General features: G+C 55.9%; 1 protein-coding gene across 13 annotated transcripts in view; it reads right to left on the minus strand.

Moving 5' to 3' along the window:
• Nucleotides 1–22,969, minus strand: part of RIPOR3 (RIPOR family member 3) — a 106,081-nt gene that overhangs the window by 44,686 nt on the left and 38,426 nt on the right. The window contains exons 1-2 of one of the 13 annotated variants that reach the window (XM_070486119.1): nt 13,656–14,299; nt 1,692–10,807 (exon numbers count right to left, since the gene is read on the minus strand). The exons of 10 other annotated variants lie outside the window; for them this stretch is intronic. The gene's annotated coding sequence lies outside the window, so the exon portion shown is untranslated. Of the gene's footprint in view, nt 1–1,691; nt 10,808–13,655; nt 14,300–22,969 lie in introns of those variants that run through there. 2 more of the 13 variants (XM_070486125.1, XM_070486124.1) reach the window with 2 other exon arrangements.

Below are 22,969 nucleotides of genomic sequence, written 5' to 3' on the forward strand. Positions count from 1 at the left end.
ACCCCACCCCGGGGAGGCCTTGCCCAGCAATGCCTAAGGGTGGCACCCAGACAGGGATGGCCAAGAGCTCCCTATCCACTGCCCAGGAAGGCAAGAGGCCCCATGGCTTCCCTTTCCCACTCCTCAAAAATCATCACAACCGGGTCTTGTCACAGTAAAGGCGGGATGGGGGGAGTTGCAAAGCCTTTACACAATCTGTCCTATTTCCACACATCCTCCCCCAGCCCGTAAGGCAGGTGGGAAGCGATGTCAGCCCCCCACCCAGCCCCGTTTACAGCTGAAGTACTACGGCTCAGAGAGGGGAAGGAGTTTTTCCGCACTCACGCAGCGTGCAGGAGGGAGATGCTGGCATTCGCACACATTTTGAGCACTTGAGTGCCAAGAGGTGAGGGGGTGGGATGAAAGGGGACCCCGCTGGAGGGCCCCAGAGGTGAGCGAGGGGCAGGGTCATCCCTGGGGAGCCCGTGGGTATTAGCAGTTCGAGCCCACCCCACCACGGTTGCTCTCCAACCCGAGTGGACTACCTAGAGCCGGGTCTCCAGGAGCATCGCCAGCCCCGGGCTGAGTCAGCCCCCTGGAATGCCTGCGGCTCCCCCAGCCAGCCTGCGCCTCGCTCCGCTCGTGGGCCGGTGGAACGGGACTGTTTGCTCACACCGGCTGTTAACAGCACAGGAAATGGTCAAGGGTTCAGCGAGAGATGAGCCATCTGGTCGTCCCAAGTAAACAATTTACAAGAGCCAGATCCAGCCGGCCCGCCGTTCTGCTTCTCCTTCGACAGTGTGACGTGCGGCTTCCTTCTCCGCCCGGTGCCGGCTGGAGACACAGAGACGGTACCGGGCTCCCGGCCGCAGCTCCAGGGCCGGCCTGGGGCAGAGGGGCAGGAAAAGCCAGGTTTTCTTCACACCTTTATGCCAGATGGTCAACCCACATTGTAAAGAGAGTGGATTTCCTCCCAGAGGAACAGACTTGTTTTCTAGAACCCAAAGCCGTGAATTTCAAGAATCGTCTGCTTTAAACCCATTTCCTGATGGGAGAAGCCCCCTGCTGGTCCCCCCAGGTATTGCAGCCCTGCTCTACCGGCCACGACAGGCGCCCGCACGGAGGCCAGCGAGGGCGCCATTCCTGACGTCAGGACCGAAGCCAGCGGATTCCCAAGCATGCAGGACGTGTACGGGGTTAGCCTGAAATAAACAGCTCGTGCCGGAGTCGTAATCCCGGACTTTCTGAAAGTGTTGCAAAACGCTGCAGACAGGCCCTGGAGAGTGTGTGCTACGCTGTTTATCAGTTCGTTCCTTCTTTGCCAGACGTTCTGACTTGGCTCCGCTGGGAGATGACCGCAGCGGGAATGCGTCCGCAGCGCTGTGAGGAAGTCACGAGGGAGAGGGCTCGCTCCATCCTCGCAGAGGATGTGGCTGCAACGGGTGGTTCCCGTGGGGACGAGGGCAGCACTAAGTTATGAGCTCAGGTCACAAGGAAGAGTGACATCTGGGGACCAGGATTTGTGGACTCTGCAATAACCTGTGAGAGACACGTCCACAGCTTCAAAGGGTGGGTGACGAGTGTAAGTCTTGGGGTCAAAGGCCCGAGTTGAAGCCCAGCCTTTGCCTCTTTCTGGAAATGACTGGGACGAATCCTCAGCTGCAGTTTGCTCGTCTGTAAAATAGGAACCACGGACACGACCTTACACTTACCCCACCTTACAGCTGCGAGGATGCGCCATTTTCTCCTCTTTAAAGGGAGACTCCCAACCACAGTTTGCAGCTTCTCCTGCTGCTCTGTGCTGCTGACGCGGAGGCCTGAGGTCGCGTGGTCCTTTTCCGCGGCTGCTGTAAGAAAGCACCATAAGCTGGGGGCTGGAAACAACAGCGATGTATTGTCTCACAGTTCTGGAGGCCAGAAGTCCAAAATCAAGGTGTGGGCAGGGCCACATCCCCTCTAAAAGCTCCCGGAAAGAGTCCTTCCGTGTCTCCTCCAGGTTCTGGTGGCGGCCCGCCATCCTCGGCGTTCCTGGGTCTGTGGCCGCACCGCTCCAGTGTCTGCCCTGGCGTCCTATGGTGTCCTCCCCGTGCGTCTCTGTCTTCACGAAGTGTCTCCCTCTTGTTATAAGGGCACCATCATGGTTGGGGCCCACCCTAATGACCTCATCTTAACCTGATTGCATCTGTAAACACCTTCTTTCCAAATAAGGTCACATTCACAGGCACAATGGGGTAGGACTTCAATTTACCTTTTAGGGGGACACAGTTCAACCCATCACAGGTAGAAAATGCCTTGTTTAGCCCAGCAGTTTAATGAGGTTTTGGGTGCGCCAAGGTGGGCCCCAAGCACTGGTGGGTGGGAGAGGAAGTGCTAGACTGTTCCTTATAAGGAAAGACAGAGGGGCTGGCCCAGTGGTGCAGCGGTTAAGTGCACACATTCCACTTTGGCGGCCCGGGGTTCGCCGGTTCAGATCCTGGGTGTGGACATGGCACCACTTGGCACACCATGCTGTGGTAGGCGTCCCACATATAAAGTAAAGGAAGATGGGCATGGATGTTAGCTCAGGGCCAGTCTTCCTCAGCAAAAAGAAGAGGATTGGCAGATGTTAACTCAGGGCTAATCTTCCTCAAAAAAAAAAAAGAAAAGACAGAAATGTGCTTCTTGATAATTGACAGCTGGAGAAGGGGAAGGCTTGGGGGAGGGGACAACACATGGAATTCTCCAAGCAATGAAATTTTAGGGCGGGAATTCTAGAATTTACTTCCAAGTGTGCTCCCCCTGGGTTCCCATCACCCCAAATTCCGTGGACTTTCTCTCCTCCTGATGGTGCACTGTTTTCCTTTAGAGGATTTAGTTCTTGCCTACTGCTGTCAGTCTGCTGGGATTGGCCCACGGCCCCATGGCCCCTCACCAAGGAGCTGCACAGGAGCCACAGCAGGCTGAGCAGGACAGAGGGGATGCACGGGATTCCGTCCATCCGGCCGCAGTGGGCCCTGACCCGCTTGTCCACTGTGAGCCGGTCTTGGGCTCCATCTTGGTTCCGGCCCATTTCCAGCTGCCCCTCGGGATCCACTCAGTGACCTTCTGGGACCACCCCCCCTTTAAAGTAGCCAAATTCCTTCACACTGGCTCACAACAGACATTTCTAGAGCCCACTCCCCAGCAGCCTGTGCCAGCAATACTTTAGGAAAAGTGAAAGGATAGGAGCAGCATTCAGCGTGGGATAAACGGAAAAAAGACAGCAATGTTAGGAGAACAATGGAGAATTTTAAAAAGTTAACATATCAGCACAAAGATACCTGGGAGAAACGTTAAGACCCTTGACAATCCTTGGGGATAGTCAGGGGGAGCTGAGTTTCTCACTGGGGTCTGGGCCTTGGTTTAAATATTATTAAAGCGAGGGGTACCCCACGAGAAGTCTGGAAGATGTGGGCACCCAGGGGCTGACGCTTGGGGCATCCATGTCAAGTCCCAAGTAGAAGGCCTGGCGCACGTTGACGGGGGACGGCCGGCACTGCTGCCTGACACGGCGTCCTCTGGAGAGCGTGGCCCTCGCTGTCGGCCAGCCATCCCAGCCTCGGCCAAGCCGCCTCCCCCCGCGGGGCTGGGCCCTTCCTGCACACATGCTGTTTGGATTCTGCACCCCTCAGGCCTTATTGTTTTCCTGCTTAATGAGGTGAGGTTCGCCCAGGCCAGTGGTGATTCCTGTAAAAATGACCCAATGCGGCGAGCTGACAGGGAAACCTCCCGGAGGGCTGGGCTGGCTGGAAAAGACGCATCGCCCCTTCCAAGGACGGCGATGAGATCTGGGGCTCTAATGGGAAGCAGGGCACTGTGGGCGCCATCAGCCCTGGGCCGGGGGTCAGATCTGGACTCCAGCCCCGGCCGGGCTAACTAGACACTTGCCTCTCTCGTGGGTAAATAGGGATAATGCATGTACCTTACAGCGCCTCCAACAGGATTACAGATGTAGGATCAGTCTGAAAACGATGACGCTCCAAGCAAATGAAAGGATGTATCGCTGTTACTGTAGCTACCGTGACCGTTACCACTAGAACCTAAGATCTTCCGTGGCAGGCAGAGCGTTCAGACGACCCCCAGTGACCTCTGACCTTGTATCATCCTCTCCTTTGAGTTTCGGGTACAGCCTGTGCATGTAACGGGTGTGCGTCCTGTGAATAGGTCGCCTTCTGTGGTTCCCCCTGGAACCTGGGCCGGCCTGACCCACTCAGGTGGGCCCAGAACAGGACCGGCTCTTCCAGGTGGAAGAGATTTGAAGCATGAGAGGGAGCCGGGGTGTGGTGGTCTCCACTGATGGCTCTGGAGATGGGGGGCCACGTGGCGAGGAATACGGGAGGCCTCTGGGAGCTGAAAGTGGCCCCAGCTGACAGCTAGCAAGAAAGTGGGGGCCCCAGTCCTACAGCCGCGTGGGACTGACGACAGCCTTGTGGTACCCAGCAGAGACCCCAGCCAGACCAACTCTGCCCTCCAGAACTGGGGGCTCACGCACCAGGACTGCCTTAAGCTGCTAGGTTTGTGGCACTCAGGTACACAGCAGTAGGAAACCTCCACACCCTCTGTAATGGAAGCCTTGGAATGGAAGGCTGCTCTGTGAGCCACCCTCCCAGGTAGCCTGGTGGTTAGAGACCTGTTCAAATCCTGACGGTACCACTCACTGGCTGTGGGGCGCACTTCCTCCTGGAACCTCAGTTTGCTCCTCTGTGAAATGGGGACGGAAACAACGTGTGTAAAGCATCAGAGCAGGGAGGTCATAAGGGTACGTAGTAAATACGGAAGAAGCTTGAGCACTGCACACGTTAATGATCAGAGAGCAGCCGGCAACTGACAACAGCGCAACCGTGGCCTCAGAGCCCGCCCCACACGCCAAGGGCCTGGGAACGAGCCCCGACCAGTGTCCTGGGTGTTACAGGCCACTCGGGGAGTCAGGACCCCGAAGGCCACAACTTGGGAGAAGGTAGGTGGCAGGCGCATCACGATCTTGGTGGGCACAGCTGGCAAACACCGGCCTCAGGGCTCTGAGCTCCCCTCAGAGTCCATCGCGGGCCTGGGGGTGGCTCCCTCCTCTGGCGCCTGGTGCAGGCTTCCCCGAGGAGGAGCTCTGCTGCCAAGCCTCTGCCTCCCTCTGTCCAAATGGGCCTGAGGCCAAGGCCCTGTCCTTGTCAGGAAGGACTGACCCTGGACCCAGGGAGAGAGAAGGGTCCAGGCCACCAGCTCTGCCCCTGGCACGGGTGCCCGCCAGCCCCATCACACCCCAGAGTCTCCCAGGCTCCAAACCCGTAACCCCTCTGACAGCTCTTCTCTCCCCTCCTCGGAGCACTCACGGAGCCTGCTCCCCCACCCACTCACCCAGCCTCGGTTAGCCCTCCCCGTCTCTGTTCCTGTTGACCCCAGTTCCGGGAACACGAGGCTGGGAGCTTGTGCTGCAGGGACCGTAAATTTTGAGTTAAACGCGACTCAGCTGCTGGGGAATGCAAGTCAAATCCACGAGGAGATACCACGTCACACCCACTGGGAGGGCCGGAATCAGAAAGACAGACAGGAACAAGGGTTGGCGAGGACGTGGAAAAACTAGACCCCTCGGACGCCGCTGGTGGGAATGGAAAATGGTGCAGCCGCGTCGGAAGATGGTTTGGCAGTTCCTCAAATGATTAAGCATAAAGTTACAATATGACGGAGCAATTCCACTCCCAGGTAGACACCCAAGTCAAATGAAAACACGTGTCCCCACGAAACCTGCGCCCCAACGCTCACAGCAGCATTATTCATCACAGCTAGGACGTCAAAACTACCCAAATGCTCATCAGCTGACGAATGGTGAAGCAAAATGCGGTACATCCATGCAATAGGGTATTTGGCCGCGGGGAGGAACGGAGCACTGATGTATGTAACAGCATGGCCGAATCTTGAAAACATTATGCTGAGTGAAAGAAGCCAGACACAAAAGGCCACATGCTGGATTCCATTTGTATGAAATGTCCAGAACAGGCAAATCCACAGAGACAGAAAGTATATCAGTGATTGCCGGGGCTGGGAGCAGAGAAGAATGGGCGTGACCGCTCGTGGGTACGGGGTTTCTACGTGGGGTGATGAAAATGTCCTGGAATTAGATGGCGGCGGTGATTGCACAACTTTGTGAATATGATAAAACCCACTCAACCGTACACTTTAAAAGGGTGAATTGTATGGCATGTGAGTTATATCTCAATAAAAAAATAGATTAAAAGAAAAGTGCTGACTGCTACTTCCTGGCTGTGCGACCTTGCACAGGTCTGGGCCGCCAGCTCCCCGTCTGTAGGACAGGACTGCAGCCACACTGCGACCTCGCGGGTCTGCGGGGATCACATCAGAAAATGCGAGAAAGCCGTGCCCAGTAAGTGGAAGTTTTAGAATTCGTGTTAGGATTAGTCCTGGACGATAGGAAGTTGGGGTCGTCTCCCTGGGGCCTGCCTCCCGCAGCCACTCTGCTCGGTGCCGGTGCACACGAGGCCGGGCTGATTTTCCTCATCTTCCCACCCGCTCTGCCCTGGCTTATGCTGCTCTCCCCGGCCTGGAGTGCTCTGCGGGTCCTTCCTCGGCAGGTGCAAATCCGCCCCTGCCCTCAGGCTGCCCGCAGCATCTCCTCCCCTGAGCAGCCTTCCCAGATCCGTCCATCGGAGCCATAGGGAACGCCGTCCCTTCCAGAGCCCCTTAAAGGGAGGCGGGGATCACAGGCTGGGTCACACAGAGTGCCTTCATCTCCGGAGCCAGGCTGGGAGCAACACGAGGAGAAGGGTCACGTCTTATTTTAATGTATCCCAAATTTCATTCATTTACCACCTTCACAATGTTCCCTATATTCAAGTACCACCTGTATTATAAGTTGCTTAATACTTTTCTTTAAATCAACTCGCTTTTCAACAAACAGTGTATATAAAAAGGATGCCTTAATGCTGACTGTAAATGAAGAGCCAGCATCATTGGCCATCGACGATACCACATGCAGGAGCCGCAAAATAGTCACACTGGACATGAAACCGTGCTCGAGTGCAGGTGGGCGCGCTCGCCAGCTGAGCCTCTGTGGTCAAGGGGGAGCTCGGTGGGTCTCAGCCGGGCGTCAAAGACATATTAACAAACAGAGACTTTCTCATCGGCACAATCAGGACTGAAACATAATTGAAAAGGGAACGACATGCCCGTGAGTCGCTGCTGTTTCGCGCCTGTGCCTCCTCAGTCGTTTCCGCTGGTCTCCTGCAGGTTCCGGCTTCACCAGCACCTGCTCATAAGTCCTTTCCCCTCATCTAAAAGCGGAACGGCCCCCGCCCCCCATTTCCCAGTCTCTCATCCCGGCCTGGTCTCCCTCTTCGGCGTTTAAATGCCGTCTGATATCCTCTGGCTGCATCTCCTTGTCTGTCACCCCAGCGAGAAGGCAAGGTCCAGGAGGCGTTTACCGCCAGCGGCCCGGCCCCCAGAAAGTGCCCGGCGCCTGCGAGGCCTTGGGTAAATGTGTGCTGAACGAATGAATGGATGAAGGAAGGAATCCCGTATCTCCAGTAGCTTTGTACTAGCTTATACCAGCTTTGCACCAAATCTTACCCTTGGCGGGGCCGGGGCGTGGGGGCTGCCCAGGAAACAACTGTGGAGTGAACAAGTAAATGAATGAATGCAGGAATGAATCAATTAATTTTTGCCAGCTACTGACGCTCTCAGTTTTTGAGATAACCCAGGCTTCTTCATGTGCTGTGTTTGCAAAGTCCTCCAAGTTCTTCCTGCAGACTGTCTCCAGGACTCAAAGGACAGGGCCGTCGCCAAGAAGAGAAGCTGCATTCTCAGGCCTCCAGTTTTGATTCAACAGTGGCGGTTCACCAGGAAAAGAAAGTTGGGGACCCCAAGAAGTTGTAGGGGCTCAGGAGGAGCGGGGAGAGCATTCTCCAAGAGATAATCTCTTTCTCGCCCTCCTGCCCGGCGCCCCGGCACACGGCCGAGCGGGAGAAGCCAGCCAGCCGCACAGGCACACTGCAGTTACTAAGGGACCCTAAGTACATCAAGATGGGCGCGTTGACGCCAGCCACTCGGAGCGGATCTGGAATGAATTGGGGGGTTGTTAAGATCGCCGACATAAGCCTCTTCTCACAGGAAAAATATTTATTTCACTGAGCACTGCCTTTTGGAAAGCTGCGCCTGTAACAGGCTGCATCGATCCAGCAGAGTTTTGGCTGTTGCTGGTTATTCTCTCCTGTCCTGTCCTGTCCTGTCCTGTCCTGGGCGGCGTGGGCCGTGTGCGTGTGTGCGTGTGTGTGTGTGTCCATGGTCATTAAGCCAACAGCCAGAAGACACAGCCAGGACACTCTGCTGTCCTTTAACCAGAAAACAATGGACACAAACTGAGTTTGTGGCATGAGACACAAAACCTGGATGTTTTATCTTCAAAAATGGTGGCCATACAAGAGGAAATTGCTTCTTTCTTTCTCTTTTTATCTAATATGCTTCTTTTTTTTCCCCCCTGGTTTGGGTAAAAGAACACAGACAAGTATGAAGAAGAAAGTAAAACTCCCTCCTGCTCTCCCAAGGAGCCAAGATTAGCCTGTCCTGCACAGTTGTTCTTTCTGTTTGTTTCCGCTGTTTGGAGCAGAGGGCCCTGGGTTTGAATCCCGGCTCTGTCGCTTGCCGGCTATGTGACACTCAGAGGTCCGTCACCACTCGGAACCTCTGTCTCATCATCTGTAAAATGGAGAAATAATGGAACCAACTCTTTGGGTTGCTGGGAGGAGTAAAGGAGAGAAAGCACATGCAGAACTTAGCAGAGTTTCTGGCACATGGTAAATTTGCCATAAATGGTATCTACTTTATTGGATAAACATATACACTTTTTATGCCTTCTTTTTCATGAAACAGGATAGCATATACATGTTCCCATTTCACTATTCTCATAAGCGTCTTTGAGGACTGCAAATTATCCCCTTGCAAGGCTGCGCCGACGTTATTTCCTAACTGCTCCCTGCGGGAGGAAATAGGGTTGCTTCCACAATGTCACGAAGACGGCCGGCACCGACTTCTGCAGACTCAACTCTGGGTTTGCATTTCAGCTTCTGGCTTTAGGATGGATTCTCAGAAATGGAATTATTCGGTCCAATGATATGAGCACCTCCAAAAGCCTCACTATATCCTTTTTAGTCCTTCAAGTCGCTTTCCAGACAGAGTCGCTTTCCAGAGAGATGCCCCACGGATGCATGTGAGGGACCCTCTCACCACCCCCAGCTGCGGCCAGGGCCATCAGCTCATAGCTGTTGCTAATTTCACTGGCAAAAACGACACCTCGCTCTTTAATCCGAGTTTTAAACAAGTTTACCCACTATCTTTCTAACACTGGTTCTATTAGTTACAACAGGTTGAACTTTTGCTACGTATGAGCACGGGCTGAGGGCTCTCCGGAATATCTCTTAAGCACACTCCTGGGGAGAAGCGAACGCAGGGGCTTGATCGGCTATTTGCTCACCCATGTTCACGGCTGCGCTATTCACGACAGCCAGAGGCAGAAGCCACCCAGGTGACCAGGGACAGAAGAATGATTAAACAAATGGCAGCGTCTACATATGATGGAATATTATCTGGCTTTAAAGAAGAAGGAAATTCTGACACGTGCTACAACACGGATGACCTTGACATTATGCCAAGTGAAGGATGCTAGTCACAAAAAGACAAGTATTGTTTGATTCATCTTTTTTTTTTTTAAAGATTGGCACCTGGGCTAACAACCGTTGCCAAGCTTCTTCTTTTTTTTTTCTACTTTTCCTCCCCAAATCCCCCCAGTACATAGTTGCATATTTTAATTGTGGGTCCTTCTAGTTGTGACACGTGGGGCACTGCCTCAGCATGGTCTGATGAGCAGTGCCGTGTCCACGCCCAGGATCTGAACCGGTGATACCCTGGGCCGCCAAAGTGGAGCACGTGAACTTCACCACTCAGCCGCAGGGCCGGCCCCATATTTGAGTCATCTCATGTGAGGTTCCTAGAACAGTCGAACTCGTGGAGACAGAAAGCAGATGGTGGTTGCCACGGGCTGGGGAGCGGAGAATGACGAGTTATGGTCTCATGAGGACAGAGCCTCAGTTGAGGGAGATGAAAAAGTTCTGGAAATGGATGGTGGTGATGATTTCACAACAGTCTGAATATACTCGATCCCACAGAACTGCACACTTAAAAGATTAAAATGGTAACTTTTATGTTATGTATATTTTACCACAATAAAAAAAACTTAATCTTCATTACATCCTATGAGGTGGATATTATTATAATCCTCCCCTCTTCTTTAAAAAATGATGAAACTAAAGCTCAGAGAGGTTAAACATATTCCCAGAGACACACAGCTTCTAAGCAGTAGAGACAGGCTTAGACGCCAGGTCATACCCCTAAAGGCCACGGTATCCTGCAAGAGTTCTGCGGACATAGCAGTGAGAGGGAAAATCCTAACAAGCTCAGCGCAGCATGAGAAGCCAGCAAGGACGCAGAGCCAGAGGGAGCTGCCAGCCCTCAAGGTTCAGAGTTCAGGCCTAAATTTATTCTCTGACCTTCTTGCCGGTTCTAAATTTGGCCAAACAAGTTCTTCCAGCCTAACGCATGACGTGGGTGCATTGTTTGGAGGCTCGAGCCTTTTTCCTGGTATGAAGTAACGCAGGCACGCAGAGTCTGTTTGCAGCAGTGGTCCCGCTGCCGTGAGCCGCCGTCTGGGACGATCCTGGGCTCACTGGCCGTCGACACACGTGGGTGTGGACTGGTTTCCCGGGGACAGTGATTAAAACCGTTTCTTGAACCCGAATCTGAATTTCTCCTCCTGAATGAACCAGAAACAGAGCCTCAGGAAATAGCGAGGCAAAAAATTCCTAACCAGAACCAAATTAGAAATTTTCCTAAAATTACTAATTAAGAACAAAATAGGACCCTTCAGATAGTCTCCAGGCCTTTGTCTGAAGGGTCTTTGGGGACGTTGCCCCTGGTGGCTGCCTGATCCATGACTCCTTCTCAGACATCCTGCCTCCACTGAGGTGGCGTGGACACGTGACCCTAATGGTCTGACTACCAATGACTGAACAAGCCTTGGACGCTGGACTCAGAAGAAACCATCTACCCACTGGCCAGAAACATAAGACTTCTGATGCTTGGCCCAAAAGGATGAGCCTGGACATCAGAGCCCTCCTTCAGGAATGCAAATCAAGAGACACAGAAGAACATTCCTGTTGGTGCAGATACTTGAGCTGAAAGGTCATGGATATTTAGAGCTCAGGTGGCCGTTCTGGGGGCACATGCACACAGATGTATGTGGAAGAGGGGTAGGTGCTGTGGGACTCTGGATTCCAGGCATAGTGTTGAGTGGCTGGATCAAACTTCACCTGAAAGCCAGCCTACCACTGGACTTTGCTATTACATGAGCCAACAAATCTTCTTTCTTCAAATTAGTTTTACTGGGTTTCCTGGGGTTTTTAATGTTTATTGTTTTATGACCAAAAGAAACATCTCTATAACCTTCCAATGGATCCCTTTTCTACCTGAAATTGTTGGAGTAGATTTATGATCCACAGAACCCAAAGAGACCACATCAAAACCAAAAAAGGGCAGAAGCCGTTTGGGAGTCTGGGATTCAAAGCAGTGTCCCTGCACATCCCAGTGACAAGTTCCCTGTCCTGGTCTGAAGCCCTGGGAGGACGGGAAAGAGGTTAGGACACGGCTGCAGGAACACGCTGTCCTCGGGACGACCTCCCTCAGCCTCGGAGTGGCTGTTATCAGAATCTCTCGGCCGTTCGGACAAAGGGTGAAGCCAGGGACTCAGGAGGCCGAAGGGCAGGTCAGGGGCCTGGGAGAGAAGGGGCAGGCTGCGACCCGGCAGAAAGCTGTCTTCCGTTCCCTCGGCCCCACAGTGTGTTCAGCCAACAATGGGGACAGATAGCATTCACTCGAGGGCAGGGACCAGTGCTTGGGGCACAACCAGGGTAAACTGAGTCCCATCGAGGTGAAGGGGCTCAGCAGCGAGCGGAGCCCGTGGGATTTGAACCTGCGTCTGATGGGCTCCGAGTGCAGCTCCCTGTCTGCTCCACTGCAGTGAGGCCCCGCCAACCGCCGGCCTTGTGCTGCGGCCACATCTGCCCTCGCATTTCCCTTCCAGCTGGTTCCACCATCAGCAGCCCCTCCAGACGTCCCTCGGGGGTCCGAGGAGCTGACTGCTGATGAGGAAAAGGATTAGCTGCAAACCGGACTCTCCCACCAGCCTCTGCCAGACCGTCCGGAGGCGGGGAGCGTCCAGCCCACCTGGGAGCGTCTGCTTCTGTCGTCAGACAAGGCTGCCTGGATTAGGACCAGCGCCCCTGAAGAAGGGGAAAGCCAACAGGAATTCAAAGTAAATTTCCAAAAGGAAATAAATAAGCAATAATAATTGGCCACATCTGTGAAGCTGGGTGATTCTTAAGTGCCAGCCACGGGGCCTGGGTTTGAGCCCAGGGGCAGACGTCACAGGTGCTGCCACGATCACTGCCATCCCAGGGGCACCAGGCAGAGGACCCCTAGGTGTTTCTCCCTCCGGGGTCCACCCAGACCCTCCGCTCGGATGGCCCACAGCTGCCTTCCACCATTCGGGTCCTGCTGTTTCTCATGGGCCCCCGGGGAGTCAGCCGAAGCGGGACCACGACGCGGATTCAAGTCCTGGCCCCACTGCTCACGGGCTGTGTGACGTAGGGAAAGTCGCTTCTCCCTTCTGAGCCTCGGTTTCCTCCCCTGTACGATGAGGGGCTTGTTGTAGATGGGAGGTTTGAAACCGCTGACTGCGCCTGCTGTGGGCCACGAGCTCGGCTGGGGGAGTCGGACGGGCATTCGTTGCAGTTGTTCAGCCTTGTCTCGTGCCGTTGTCCCAGGGGCACACCCTGCGCTTTCTGGAAGGACCGCGTGCTGCTCGGATCCCACCCGGCACCTCGGACGTTGCTGCCGTGCCTCGTCCCTAAGGGTTCTCAGGGCCTCTCACAGGCCGCCCGGTCCTCCTCTCGGTCCTCCAGCCCACGGAGCGCCGCTCGATCGGGACTCGGGTCGGGCGGAGCTGATCCGGGCCGCCACCCTCGCGGGGCAGCTGCGGGCGTCCTGCCCCACTCTCCGAGCCTCGGGTCAGCCGCCGTTCCCGGGAACCACTCCGCCCACTGCTCAGACTGTCTCGAGAATCTGAGTTAAGAGGATGCAGACAAAGCCTGTCGCTCTGAGCAGCACATCGTGAGCCCAGCACCAGCCCGCTAAAATTATTAACTTCATGTCACGTACACCACAACAGGCGCCTTGGGGTCAGGGCGGTCCCTTCCCACAGACAATAATCAGCTGGTCCTTTGACACCTCTTCTCCCCTTCTGACGGGGTGAGGCTGAGCTGGGAGGATAAGAGCCACGTCGGGACCCAGCTCCGCTTCCCGGCTTCCCTGGACGGGTTGCCAGCCCTTTGTCCTCCCTCGGGACCACTCGGACCCGTCCCCAGAAGGGAGTGACCTCAGCCCCCTCCCATTTGAGATGCCGAGCGGGAGTTTTATTGTGTGTAAGGTAGGGCACCAGGAAGACCCCAGAGGTCCCTGTGGACGGACAAACTGTCTGACCGGGGGCCCCCCGAGCCCCCTGCCCGTCTGCCCACGGGCCGCGCTCAGCTCCGGGCACTACTCACTGTGAGAGCCGGTCAGCGGCCGAGCTTTCTGGCTGCCCTCTGACCTCAAGTCTGCCCCTTCTGCATGTGCAGCAGCTGTCCGGAGTGGGAAAGTCCTGAGGGACAGACCTCTCCGCGCTCGCTTCGGGCAGGATCCCACAGGAAAGGAGGCTGGCCGAGGCTGGGAGGGGTCGGTCGCCGAGTCCCCGCACAACCCCGGGCGAGTCACTGCAGCTCTCAGAACTCCGGTCCCCGGAGCCCCGTCGCTTTAGAACAGAAACTGCAAATAGGCTCCGGCCCCTGTTCTCACACCGGCTGGTTGCATACGGGCTGCTTCCGGTCTTGTGTTGAGATGGATTCTGAGGCTGTGTCTGGGCTCACTAGGAGAGGGTGCTGTGATCAATTAGCCACGCCTGCCATGAACTAAGGATGGGGAAGAACGTATGTCTGGCGTCACATACTTGCCTCCCCAACCCAGATGCTAAGGCTCCTCAAAGCTGGAAATGGCTTAGATTCTTAAGATCTCATTGGACCACACAAAACTGAAGGAGATCTCTCTGTCAATGTGACCTTTCATCTAACAGCACCATAGGTGTCTCCTGGTGAATTGTCCTTTCCCACTTTTTCGTGCACACCACAGAGGCCCATTCAGACCGCCACATCCTTACAGCCTCTGTGCCAGCCTCAGCCAAGGAAATCTCCTCCAGGCCGGGGGCACTGAAAATCAGCCCTAGGATGCCCCACCCCCACCCACCCTGCTGGATCCAGCCATACCTGCAGCTAAGCCTAATCCTAGGCTTTAAATTATGTGAGTCAATGGATTCTCTTTCTGGTTTAAGCCAGTATGCATTGGTTTGGTCACTTGTAATGCAAACAGTCCTAGCGCACATTCTTTCTTTTCCCAGTCAGGCCGCAGGATGGAACCAAACAAGCGTTTGGCTAACGTGACAGGGAGAACATCTGGAGGCTTGTTTTTGTTTTTTTCTTCCATCCAACCAAGACAAGAGGCCTAGAACGCAGAGAAAGGTCACCAACATCTTCAACTGTGGAAGCCTGGGAGACCCCTCCTGGGCTTCTCTGTGATAAGACGGCCTCTGCTTTGGATGAGTAAAGTCAAAAGGGGGCAAGTAGTCTGGCATATCCTTCTATTCGCCCCAAAACACAGTTTCCATGAATGCTTTTTCCTTAGCTTCCTGGGGCACTGAGTCTGGCTTGGTTGGATTTTGTTTGAAAACATTGGCATAAATCACAAATACCCCCGGGAGGGAACATTAACCATCAGCTAGCAAATGTGACACCCTCCACCCCCGGCTCCTCGGGTTAAAGGGACTGGAGCCTCCGCCCCATCCCCAGAGGAAACCTCCCTGCCTCGTCCTAGAACATTGCAAAACTGGGTCTCTGCTGGAAGTTCTTAACATGTCCTCACGGCCACTCGACCTGACCGGCCTGGCTCCTTCCCAGCCGGGGGGGCGTGGACCATGACACGGAACTAACAGCTCTGGGCACTTCTGGAGTCTGGCTCTTGAAGCTTTTTCTGGGGCAAATTCTTCTCTTCCCCCAACCAGGAGCCTGAAAGGCACAGCAGCAGCGGGACGATGGCGCAGGCCAGGGACTCAGGGAGACCTGGGGACAAATCATAGCCTGCCACATGCTCACTGTGTCGTTGTACAAAGGCGCTTAACCTCTCTGAGCCTCAGCTTTCCCTTCTGTGAAATGGGGTAATAATACTCCCCACTGCGCAGGGCCGTTTCTGAGAACCCGAAGTGATGATGTTTGCGCAGTGCCTGACGTCGTAAGTGGTAGTTAGAGTATCAGCAATCGTTTCGCTCTCACTTAGACCGGCTTGGACAGGGGTGAGGAGGCAGGAGGTCGGAGAAGCAGCGTGTCTGGGATGCTCTCAGATCTTCTGCCTCCTTCCACCATGGGGTCAGCACCTGCTCGCCCCCGCCACCCTAGTGTGACTCTCACCCTTTTCAGCACACCAGGAACTGTCTGCTTCATCTTTTCAGAGTGACAGATTCATCTCTTTCTTCCCCAAATGGGGAAACTGAGCTGGGCCTCTGCCCAGGTCCCAGAGTCTGTTGACAGAGACTGAGCTGTGATGGAGGCTCTGACGCCGAGTCCGTGGGACTTTGTCATGGCCGCTGGACTGGAATGGGAGGACAGTTCCACACTCCATCGCCCGGGAGTGTCTCCCGCAGCACATTCACACAACCGCCACTAATGAAGTCCAGGATAGTTTCTGTAAAGGCGACAGTTTGAAAACGATTCCTGTGCTTCCCTCTCTGCCTTTCTGGTAAGCAGCCCCTCCCCGCCAGCTCCTCAGACATCCCTCTGCCTGGAGAAGGCGTGGATTTGTGCAGAGGATACAGAGCAGGACCAGGCCGTGTTCAGCTTCTCATCATCAAGAGAGATTTTGCCACCACACAGGAGACGGAAAAGCCACCACCATGAGAACACTCACTTTTTGTTTTTTGCTGAGGAAGACTGGCCCTGAGCTAACATCTGTGCCCATCTTCCTCTCCTTTATATGTGGGATGCCACCACAGCATGGCTTGACAACCGGTACCACGTCCGCACCCGGGATGCGAACCTGCAAACCACAAACTTAACCACTACGCCACCACGCCGGCCCTGAGAAAACATTTTTAAAAAGTCCTTTAGCCTCCAATTAACATAGCAGGGACACAGAACTTCCCCAAATTGTCCAGAAAGTAGACATCTCCCTCCACCCATGACCCTAGGCTTGCTGTCTGTGGCAGAAGGAGCATCGCACAGAAGAAGGGAGAACATCCCCCTGCCCTTCCCCTCAGCTTCCGCCTGGAGAGGCCCATGGCTTGGAGGAGGGCAGTGGTGAAGGGTATGGACTCAGGGGCTACCTGGGTTCAAATCCCAGCTCCGCCACTTACTAGCTGTGTGACCATGAGCAAGTTAGTTCACTTCTCTGTGCCTGAGTTTTCTTGTCTGTAAAATGAGACTAAGAGTACCTCCTCCTGTGTTGCTGTGAGTATGAAATGAGTTAACATGTGAAGTGCCTAGAAGAGACTCCATGCCACACGTCAGCTGCTTCCATTTGTTGGTGTTTTTATATAAGGAGAGTCGGCCCCAAAGGCAGGAGTGTGCGCTGATCCTCTGGGGGCTGGAGGAGGAAGCCACCTTGAGACCACCACCCACCGTTTAGGGGTGGGGAATCTGGAGCCGGTTGAAAGGAAGGAAGCCCCGATGTTCCACTGCCCTGGCTACGTCGTGTCCCCCCATGTCCAGGATGGGGCTCAGCATGTTCCTACTCAGGTGGGGGACACGTTGTTAGGGCGAGGGGCAGAGGGGCAGCAGGGACTGGCGGTGGACGGCCGGACGCAGTGGAGCAGGGGGTCTGAGCCACCGTGGGGGCAGGTCGTCAGGCAGGGCTCCAGGCCCAGGGCAGGAGTCCTTCCAGCTGCAGCTTCGGCCACAGACGCCAGAAAGGCGCGCGGCGATGCGGGCAACAGGTGTGGCTGGGGTCCCACCCCCACCTCCACTGGGGAGTCTCATCATCGTCACAGCCCAGGACACGCAGACCCCGTGCCGTCCTAGCGAGGGCTGAGGGGGGAGCAGCGGGATCTGAGACTAGCATTACCTAGAGCCCTAAGGAGTGGATCTGATTAAATTGAGCAGATTAGACTAAATCTGGTGTTTTTCCTTGTTGCCCAAGGATGGGTTTGTGAGACATCTCAGATCGGTTACAGGAAATAAAGAAAAGACATTTTCTCTGCATACGCGTGTGACAGTGAGGAAATGCGCAGCCCCGTGGGCCACCAGGACGGACACTCCTGTGGGCGGAGCCACGCCTGTCCCCATCAGCCCTGTCTGACACGTAGGGGGCACTCGGTAAATGTGCACAGAGTCAGAGAACGCGAGGGTCAGTCCTGACTGTGCGTGTGGCGGCCGGGCAGCCGGGGGGCAAGAGCTCTTCTCTCGGCTCCCTCGGGGTGGGGCACAGGCTTGGCAGTAGCCCCTATTGGCTTCAAACCCGGGCTCGGCCCCTGGGGTGGGCAGCTTCTGACGTGGCCCCCAGAGACCCACGCTCTCCTTGGAGTGTGAGCGGACCCGTGACGTGCTTCTAACGGATGGAACACGGCAACAGTGGTGGGGCGCCGCGTCCAGGATGAGGTTATAGAAGACAGTGACTCCACGCTGTACACACGCACATGAGCACACACACACGTGTGCATACACCCCTTCTTGGCCCGCTCACTTCGACCCAGCAAGCCGCCATGCTACAGAGGCGCACGTGGCTAGGGACGGAGGGCCCAGAGGGCCTGAATCCCGCCCACGTCACTGAGTGAGTTCAGACACGGATCCTGCCTCGGTTGAACTCAAAATGACTGGAGCCCCCAACACCCGGACGGCAGCCTGAGAGACCCTGAAGCAGGGGACCCAGCCAAGCCAAGCCTGGGCCCCCAACCGGCAGCAACTGTGAGGTCACAAACACGTGGGGGTCATGTGTTATGAAGCAAGAGACAGCTAGCACAGCCCCTCATTGGCTCTGGGCCTGTGAGCCTTTGCTTAGCCTGTATGCGTGGACCCTCACCTGAAAATGGGCATAGTCATAGCACCTCCCCACTCATAGGCTCATTGATAGGACCAAGAAAATGAATGAATGGATGACTGAATGAATGGGACCATTGGCTGGAGCAGTGTGAAGATCACAGAATCAGGAAATGAAACCCGAGGGGTCGGTCAGGATGCGGCTGTGAAGAGCCCTCACTGAGCAGCTGCCACAGGCCAAGTCCCCGGGGAAGGTCCCTCCCCCAGGGGAAGCCCTACGGCCCTCCTCACTTTGCCCCAGCCAGTTCCTCCTGGGGCTTCCGAGGACCAGCCTACGGCCAGGACACCCAGCATCCTTTGCCCTCCACTCGGCCACCCCCACGCTGGGTTCTTCCGTCCTTTCATCATGGAATATGTTCCCCAAAAGCTGTCCGGGCTTGGCGCCGTGGAGACAGACAAGCCGTTGGCCACAGCACTGATAGCTCCAGAAACTGACGCTTGTGGGAGAGCCCCTGCCAGCTGGCACGAAAACCACGGCCTGGCCACGGCTCCCAGGCAGTCCGTGCTGGGGGTGATGGGGACAAGGGGAGGGGTCAGGCTCAGCCTTCACCTGGTAACAGACCCCTGACTCCGAGTCAGCAGCAGAGACTGTCGACCTGGATGCACATCACAGGCCCTGGGAGGCTTAACATCAGGATGTCCAGGGCTCCCCGCCCCAGGTCTACGTGACCCCCAAACTGAGCTGGACCTGCCATGCTGCCCACCTCTGACCCGGAGGCTGTGCTCAGACTCGACACTTTCCCCACCCACCACCCACCACCACAGGCTTGCGTGCCCGCAGAGGTGCACGTCTGGCCCCCCTCTCATGCGGAGTAGGAGCCACCTGAGCAGAAGGGCCACATGGCCATTGTCTATCCTTCCTCCGTCCTAAGGTGGCGATGTGAACCAGATCCTTGATGTCCACAGGCGGAGAGACCGGTTGCCAGCCCACGGGCAACTCCCCTGTAGTGGGGCGTGCTTTGGGGGTAGCCCCGGCCTTCCTCCTGGGTGCCCCCCACTTCAGCTGACCCCACAGCTTCTTGGATGCTGGGTACACGGCTGCCCAACCTGGGTGACAACCAGCATCAGCACTGGCCCCCCAATTGCCCTGAGGGACGGGCCCTAGGAGAAGGTTCCTGCCCTGTGTGCATCGGGCAAGTCGGGAGCCTGGCCCCAGACCCCCAGCCAGAAGCGGCCGTCCACTCCTCTCTTGTCCCAGGCCTTGGCCCTTCCATGTGCACCACCAGCGCACCACGCCACGTCATCGTCATGACGACAAGGCTGGAATTAATGAGAACTCGCTCTGTGCCCTTAGCTCAGGGAGTCCCTGCCAGCCCCAAGGAGGTTCCGTCACCATCTCTGTTCTACAGAAAAGCAATCCAAGGCCTGGCCGGCCCACGGGGGAGGCAGGACGTGAACGCAGGCAGTCGGCTTCGGAGCAGCGCCCCGGGCCACATGTCTGGCTCCTACAAACTCGCCAGCCCCCCGGCCCCCTGCGAGGTTCTGCAGGCTGGATGTGTCCTCAGGGGAGCCCCTGATCTCCCCGGGGGCTTCCCGCCTGCTGGCTGGCGAGGAGAAGGCGCCTGGCCCTCCCTGCTGACAGAGCAACTATTTCCTGGCCCCAGAACCCCAGTTGTTGGAAACGACAACCCCTCGTTCCAGACTCTGAGCCCAGGGCTCCAAGGCTCCTGCTCGCACGCCTCCCGTTAGCCAAGCCTGCGATTCCACGGCCGCGACAGGCGTGCTCGAAGGCGGACCACGTGCCCCCTCTGGCCGCACATTCACCATCCCTGTCAGGCCCCGACCACCCGCCAGGCCTGCCCGCCCCTCACCGCCAGAGCATCAGCCTCACCCCGCCAGGGACTTCACCAGGCCCGGCCCCAGAAGTCGGGGCTTGCAAACCCGACAGAGTGAATCACTCTGCAGACATTTAACAGCGTTGTCTGGATGACGAATAAATCACACCTTAATGGACCAGTTCTCAATTTGTAGCCCCAAGTCAAGACTCCTCAAACGTTGCCAGATGTCAGGGATGAAAGGCACGCCTCCGGTGCGCTGACAGCGCGGGAGAGCCGGGTACCCCGATCTGCGGGAGAACGCACCTTCGTGTAACCGCGATCGGGACAGGATTCCTCTCTCCCCCTTTTTAGAGCCTCTTTGGGGCAGATGTATCTGGAGAGAGCCCAGGTCTGGAGAGGGCACCCCTCAGACGGTTGGGATTCTGGGACAGAAAGCACGGCGACTCTAACTCCGGGGTTGGCACTGGAGGGTCTTGAAACCGTGCCTGCTTTGGAGTCTGAACCCCAGATTTGCTGTTTACCAGCCGTGTGATCTGGGACAAGTCCGTCCACCTCTCTGGGCCTCAACCAGAGGTACTCGGAGAACCCACTTCACAAGATCGTGGAGACGGGAAAACGGGGGCAGGAATGACAGGAACTCAGAAAAGTGCGGGCACACGGTCCGTGCTGCATAAATCCTGCAGTCAGAGGAGTGTCGATAACAGCTAATATTTATCAGGTGGTGTCGCGAGTTGACCAGAGTCCCCTCAAATTCATGTCTATCCAGAGATTTAAACGTGACCTTATTTGGAAACAGAATCTTTGCAAATGTAATTAGTGAAGACGAGGTCACAGTGGATCAGGGTGGCCCTAAATCCAATGACTGATGTCCTTGCAAGAGGAGGAGGGGACACAGGGAGGAAGGTCCCGTGGAGGCGAGAGAGCAACTGCTCATTCATTCGTTCACTCATGCAGGGCCAGCCCGACAGCCACGGGGCGGGGACCGGGGCCAGCGTGAAGGGAGCAGGAGCCCACTGGCCTGTTGGATACCCTCCAACAGTCCCGGAGGTCATCCCTGGATTGACCCCCTCCAGGTTTTCGACAATGGCTGCTGAGCAGGAGGGTGGGGAGAGGGGCAAAAGACAGTCAAAACGCGCTTACGATGCAGCCCCACTGCAAAGATCCCTGCCCGGGCCACCGGGTTTTTCCACCAGGAAATGGGAACAGTTCATCTGAGTTTCTTCACCCCTTGTCCCAAGATGCAAAAATGTCAGAAATGTGCAAGGGCCCTCTCTGGCCACAGAGGACACTGTATCTTGCCCCCGAGGTCCATTTCCTGCCCGGGGCTGAGCGTCAGAGTGAAGCACACTGTGGGTTCCTGCTGAGCCGCGTGCTGGCCGTGGGGCGAGGGGCAGGCCCTCCCCTCTCTGGGCTCCAGTTTTCTTGTCTGTAAAATGGTGCTGACAATGCCCGGTCCATCATCTCACAGACTCCAGCTGCAGCAGATGCCACACCCGCAGGTAAGGTCGTAGCCTCTGTGCTCCCTGAGGGGTCAACAACGTGAGAAATGGGTCCCTCCATCTCCCTCCCCCAGACCCGACTTTATAACAAGTGGACGTGGCCCTGTCGGTCACTCCATCTGTATTCACTCGGCACCAACTGCGTGCACAACGCTGTGCCAGTTTCTGGGAGGACGTATACAACGGTTAACCCTCGAGATCAACAACGTCAGCAACAGCCACCACTGACCGAGCGTTCGCTGGTCGGAAGCAGTTCGTGCTCTGCCGCGTTTAATTCTCACAACAAACCTGCACGATACATATCATCAGAACCCCCTTTTTTTTTTTAACAATTTTTTTTTTAAGATTTTATTTTTTCCTTTTCCTCCCCAAAGCCCCCCGGTACATAGTTGTATATTCTTCGTTGTGGGTCCTTCTAGTTGTGGCATGTGGGACGCCGCCTCAGCGTGGTTTGATGAGCAGTGCCATGTCCGCGCCCAGGATTCGAACCAACGAAACACTGGGTCGCCTGCCGCGGAGTGCGCGAACTTAACCACTCGGCCACGGGGCCAGCCCCAGAACCCCCATTTTTGAGAGAAAATGCAGTTCAGAGGGCATACGACCTGCCCAAGGCCACACAGTTAGGTGGGACGCCCTTCACCCTCTGCAGACGCTGCTGCCGGCAAGGACCAACAGCTCCGCGGGTGACCGGCTCCTCCCACAGACGTGACATTCCTAATGCGAGCTTGTATTTCTCGTGCCCAACACAGGGTCAAACGCTTCGCACACGTTTCATCGCCGACACCTCCCGAGACCCTCCTGAGAAGTTGTTACCATTATTATTATTATCCGACTGTTATTATATCCAACGGGGAGGTGCAGGGGGTTATGTGAGCGGGAGCGCTAAGAACTTAGGACCCGAATCCAGTCTTCCTGACCCACATTTAAGGTTTTGCCCTCTCAGATCGTAGCTGGGTACCACAGTGCTAAATCCATGCAGAGACAGCCAAGAGTGTTGCAGCCGAGATCCCAGGGGGCTTCCTGGAGGAAGAGGATCACAACGAATGGGCAGAACCTCCGTGGCACAAATTTCCTCTCTCCAGACCACCTCAGGGCGTTTGCCAGGAACCTGGGGGCTGGATGGCCCTGGCCCCAACCTTCTGAAACTCACCCCGGGGTGCCTCGCTCCCCTGAGGGATTCGAGAGGAATCTGTCCTGCCAGGCTTGGGGAGAGCCCCACCCCACCCCACAGGCCCGTCTGCATGCCAGGCCAGGGCTGGCCCTTCGCCCGCACGCCTCTCCTCATTCTGCAGGCCCCAGGAAGGAAAGTGCAGAGCCAAGGTTATCGTGGAGTTCACAAACCTTGGCGGGGGGTGGGGGTGAGGTGGGGTACACAAAGCCAGAGATTATTCAATGCAGCATTATTTACAATCACAAAAGACTGGAACCTACCCCATGTCCATCACCAGGGGACCAGGTTAAGATACGTGGG

This window comes from Equus asinus, chromosome 15, assembly GCF_041296235.1.
Source record: "Equus asinus isolate D_3611 breed Donkey chromosome 15, EquAss-T2T_v2, whole genome shotgun sequence".
Classification (NCBI taxonomy): domain Eukaryota; kingdom Metazoa; phylum Chordata; class Mammalia; order Perissodactyla; family Equidae; genus Equus; species Equus asinus.